This window comes from Pygoscelis adeliae, unplaced genomic scaffold, assembly GCF_000699105.1.
Source record: "Pygoscelis adeliae isolate BGI_AS28 unplaced genomic scaffold, ASM69910v1 Scaffold45, whole genome shotgun sequence".
Lineage (NCBI taxonomy): Eukaryota > Metazoa > Chordata > Aves > Sphenisciformes > Spheniscidae > Pygoscelis > Pygoscelis adeliae.
Window position 1 is genome coordinate 8,939,201 of NW_008825114.1, and position 5,885 is coordinate 8,945,085.

Genomic DNA, 5,885 nt, shown 5'->3' on the forward strand with positions numbered 1-5,885 from the left:
CTCCCGTCTCCGTGGTCTTGCCGTGGACGCCTTTGTTCGGGAAAGGGGCGCGCTGACTTTTTAAACGCTTGTTAACTTCTGGCTTTTAGCGGGCCGGGATAGTGCCTCCGTGCCAGCGTTGTTGCCTTCTGTGAAGTCCTTTTTAGATACAGACACCCAAAGAGTTCATTCAAGTCTTGCGGGCCTGTTCTAATGTATTTCTTCAGCTTCTGCTGTTGGTGGTGGGAGTGACGCTGGCCTTAAAATTGCTCTCCGGTATTGTTAATTTAAAGGTTTAAAGTATTTGGCCAGAAAGTAGCTAGAAAAATACGTGGCTCGGAAACCAAAGTAGTGCCATCTGAACTCAGACCAGTTTTAAAAGCGTAGCTTTTTGTTAGTGACTGACCAGCTGGCTGGTGCAGCGAAGCACCAGATTGATGTGGCTGAAACACAACAGGGGGCTGCAGCGCCTGTCAGCCTGCAGGTGGTTTTAGCAGAGCCGTTCCGTGGTGCGGAGCCTTGCTTGGGGCATGCAAAACACTATGTAATGCGACTTCATGCCACAGTTGTCTGTCTGGGACCTTCAGAAGGTTGGTTTGTTCTTTAGGTGAGAAGGAGTGGCTAGATCTTTCACTTAGTGTTTCCTGTGTTCCCTTTCTTTTTTCAACTCTGCCACTAGGTTTTGAGGTATACAGGGTAACCAGCAGAAGAAGAGTAATGTCTCTATACATACCAGTTGAGCTTTATAATATTGCTAGAACTTGTGAGACTGGTGAAGCTGTTTGATTGTTTGAAATCAAACTAACCGAAATGAAGTTTTGGTCCTATCAGGCTTCTCTGTTTTTATGTAGGTTGTTTTGCTCTTTGAAAACTACCTTGAAGAGTTACTTCACGGTATTTCTTGGTATGGCTTTTTCATTATTGAATAGACTTCCTCTGTGTTCTTTTCTGGACCTACTGTGTGTTCTTTCTTAATAATTCTATTAGTTTAATCTTTTTACATAATACTTAATTGGACACTGGTTCTTTTTTTTCACTAGGTATTTTGTTGCTTTAACTGGTGAAGTAGTTGGAGGATGTTCATACCCTTCTGTTCCATTTTTAATATAATGCAGATGTTGAAATAAATGTGAGTGCTTCAGTAGTGGCTTGAACTCAAGCTTTCATTGCATTGTTTTCAATGAAAGGGTGAGGGAAACTACTTTAGAGTTTCTCATCTCAGCAGTATATAATGAAAAATGATGATTTTAAACCCCCCCCATCCCCCCCCAAACAAAAAAGAAACAAAAAACCCCAACAATTTGAATATCTTGCCTGTTACAGTTAGAACACCACTAACATTTACAAACCAGCGGCTGTATTTACGGGTTTGACTTGTCCTTGTGAATAGTTCCTGTGAAATAGGTAATTTAATTTAAATATACAATTAGAATAATTTATATTTAATGTAAATACAAGATTTCTAGATAAGTGTTTGCAAGGGTTGGGCTTTTGAGGCTAACATGTAGTGAAGTACTCAAAGATGTGAATAATAGGAGCCACTATCTTGTTATGATTTGCAGAGGGAGGAGGACAGGAATAATTGCTTATATGAAAGAACTACATTTGTGTTATCCTAGGAATCACAAGATAAATATTTGAGGTGTTCTTTCAGATTAGATAGGCTCCCCCCCCCTCCTTTGTCAGCCTTAATGGAAAGGTTAATTGCTGAAGAATGGATTGAAATTACTGCCTGTGGGCAGTTTTACATTTGTCATTTTCTATGTTACTGTTTTATTCATAAGAGAGTTAAAGAGATAAATTTGATAAAATTATCTTGCCTTCCTTTTTAAAAGCTATCCCAGAAAGGGTGGGTGATGCCACTTGGGTCTGCTTTATTTCTTAGCCTTTCTTGGTGCAATAGGAGAAGTTTATCAGTTGTCCACAGTTTGTTCCACAGAATTTTCCTACTTAATTTCTATGAAAAATGCAGTATAACTTTAAAGGAGGTACATATTTCTCTTATTACATTGTTGTTAGTGATTTTACCAGCATTAGGAACTGTGTTTGCAGAACAGCACTGGCTTCTTTATTAGTACTGAAATGACAAATAGAAGGTGACAATAGTTATGCTGTTGGGATGTGTTGATCTCTGCGTCTGACGACGCTACTGTAATGAGCACAAGAGATTTACATCATACATGCTCAGAAGGTGTTAGGCTATAATTTAGGTATTCACAACATATCTTAGGCAAACGAGTCCCAATAAGTTATTCATCTGTACTTGTGGAACTGTATGCTTAAGGTAATTTGTGGTCAGTGTTGTTTTTGCCTGGGTTTCAGTAAGAGTCCAGGTAAAACATACGTCAAACCCGTTTGTTACTGGAGTAATTTTTAATGCAACTTCACTTGTGATATCTTGTTCACTTTGGTCTCTTAAGACTGTTGATGTCCAAAGCTTTTACCGAGGCTGGGTGATGCTAAATGAAGGAAGGGAGTTTTGTGACTTTTCTTTTTTACCAAAATAATTTCTGGCTGGATGAATCATTAGGAAATCATGTTATGCATTTTCTAACATTAAGAACATTAAAAAAACCACTATTGGGGGGTAACATTAAGTTTAATCCCTCATTGAAGTATATGAGCAGTATTCATTTTGAGGAAAGATAATGCCTGTCTACTTGAAGTTAAATTATGACATCTGGTGGATAACTACTAGGCTGAAATGCTGATTCAGTTGAACTTTTAAACAGTGATATCAGAATTACTCTATACACCCTGGGGATGCTGTCACATCCTGGTTCCATTCCAGATCCGGAGGTTAAGAGCACACTCATGTGAATACAATGAATGACAAACCGGTTCCAGTATAATGGAAACATTGTTTGCGTCTAGTTGAAGGTATCCTCCTGAGGAAGTTCAGTAGGTGTTTTGCGTCAGATTTGTTCAGTTAATGGTGCTAGGGATCTGCTGTTTTTCTTGGGTCTTCTGAGTGAAGAAAGTAGCAAGTATTTGTTTTAAAGAAAAGAGTTGTTGCTAGCCATGATTTCGGTGGAGAACAACTCTGGAATCAGAATCTTTAGTCTCAGTAGACAGAGTTTCCATTGGATTAAATGGACATTATATAAAATCTACATTACAGTCTAGTCTAGGGGAGAAATAATACTTTAGCCATGGTCTTCAGCAGAAGTTATTTGCCATATGTGGCAACAGCCCATTTTTAGCACATTTAGGCTATCTTGGGGCACAGTACCACCTCAGCTGATTAACTAGTTACTGCAGAACTGCCCTGTGTGTGAATTCCACAGGCCAACTTCCAGTCTTCTGAAATGGCTTTGACAAATAGCAAATAATTTCTGAATGAGATCATATTTGTAGTGTTGCTGGGCTGTTTATAGTTATAAACATTGTAAACTCCTGTTTTAATTCTTTCTGACAAGTGGATTGGGTAGCAAGTAAGAAATTCTGTAGCTATTGTTCTGTGCTGGAATAGAGCACAACCTGCCATTCCTGGGCAGAACAGGCTATTTATACCTCACTTCTGGAGGTATGTATTCTTCTAAATTTTTCACATAAAATAATATTTATCCCCCCCGCCCCCTAATAAGTTGTACTATCTATTCTGAAAAGGTGAGAAAACTTACTCAGAAGAGATTGGTTTAATAGGTTTTGATAGAAATAGAAGTGTTGTTGAATACTAGGTCATAAGTGCTTCTTGCTACAAAAGCCTGTTGAGGCATCACAGCAGTTTCTCTGGGCTGTGAATGTGAACGTTCTAAGTAGAGGTGAAAGAAGTGGCTCCTTTGGTGCTCACAGCTGTAAGAGAAGTAAAGAAGGAAAAAAGTATTGAGTTTTTCCTGTGCATAAGACAGCCCAAGCCTTTTGCCAATCCATAGACCTCTTCCACTTCTTGTCCTGACTTGCAAGTTAAAATTAATGTCCAGTTAATCTCACCTGACAGGGAACAGATGAGCTATTCCAAATTTGAGTGACTACTTGTGCTGATTACATAAATACATGAGGTTGTTGTTTCTTTAGCTGGCAGAAATACGGTCATTTATTCAGGATATTCTTTAAGAGACAATCTACCTCTTTATGTGAGGTGATTAGTACACCCTTCCTGCCATCTCCTCTAAATTGGTAAGGCTGGTCACCCATATCTAAGAATCTGTGATTTCCCTCTATTTTGAAGAAAACTACAGACTCTGGGTGAAAGCACTTGGCTGTAGCAGCCTTGGCAAAAAAATGGGGTTTTGTGGCCTACAAAGAGGAGTAGAATTCCAAGAATGCTCATGCTGTTTATCAGATTCTCTTGCTGTGCCTGTTTACTACTCTACAAGTATACTCTGTAACATTGTATGCAGTATACATTCATACTCCACCACAGGGAAGAGACCATTCACACACCCAAAATATGGATAGTTGTTCTGTGATCTCTATTCAACAGTTCTTGCAGCAGTGTCCTTGAAGCTCTTCTAAAGAAAATTTTTCTAAAGAAAAATTTATACATTCAAAGGCATGAAAACTATCCGTGTATACAAGTTAGAGGACAAACTTCGAAATATGATCTAAGTGTTGCCAAGTATTCTAGTTAGCAGTAAGATTTCATTGTTAGATTACCCAAGTATTTCTGAAATGACATGGGATTGTGGACATCAGAAATCAGCTTATTTTGTTCCCATTTGTAAACTTGGGCATAGCAGTCAAAGCTGGTACATGAAACTGTAAGTGTTTCTGTTTGCAGTGACCTGGCAGGAACTGAGCTTGACATCTGTAGATAGATTTGGGATGGAAAAGTTGTTCAAGCTGAGATGAAATGTCAGATGCCTTAACACAAGGAAAGTAGTGTAAATGCTTATCATAGGCGTGCTGGTTTCCAGCATGGCTCTTGGCAGATTTTGTAGCTCTTCCTACCTCTGAGAAAAAGTATTGTCACAACAAAGGATTTTTTTTTTATCACCCTCCCTTCTCCCTGCTGTAAATTAAGAGGACACAATGCCTGCTTTTCAGGGCGACTGTATCTTTACCGAGCTTGCTTTAGGTGTATCTGTGTTTACTTTTTTTTTTCTGCCCCCCGCTCTGTTAACCAGTGCTTTGAATTGGTAGTATAGTTTATATTGACATGCCAAATATGTGTGATAGAGCATTTGGTTTGGGATGTTTTTTGTTAAAGCACGGAATAAAAATAGTCATATCATTAATATAATCCAAATTCCTATGTCTAATACAGGAAACCTTAGCTAATAATTTCTTTGAAGGGTTTGGAAGCATTTATGTCAGCCAATATGTGGAGCAAGGAAGAGTTTATGGCTGGATTTTAGTGTACTGAAGGCCTACAGTGTTTGCTAAGCCAGCAGAAGCACCTTGTTTTGCCTTCAAAGTTTTGACCTTCATGCACCTTTCATACTGCCAATGCTGCTTGCAGGAGCCCATAAGTCATGATTGCAATACATATTCTCTGTATTTAGGAAATGCTATAGTGATTTTTGGCTGCAGAGATCGGCATAGCCTTAGTATCCTGCAAACACTGCAACATATTTTAATTGTTCTTTATAAGATATGTATTTGTCAACGGGATGAACACTTCTTTTAATGCCTTAAGACGAGGGACTTCATTTCCTCAAGAAAATCCAAAATTCATGCTTGTTCTTTCCCTGGGTAATCATATTTTAGTTTTAATGTCTGACAGGACTTTAGAGTTATCGCTCTTCTTTAATAACATGCTCATTATAAAGTAGCTAATAATATGAAATAAGCTATTATATAGAAATCTGCATATATATTTAAATACGTTTTGTTAAATGTTTCCACTAAAATTATGTATTATTTTCTGGAGAGGTTAAGTTTACATTTTCCATGAGGTTTTCTTTTTTCTTTTTTTATACAGGATTGTAACTAGAAACTGATATAATTCTCTCTTCCTGTTT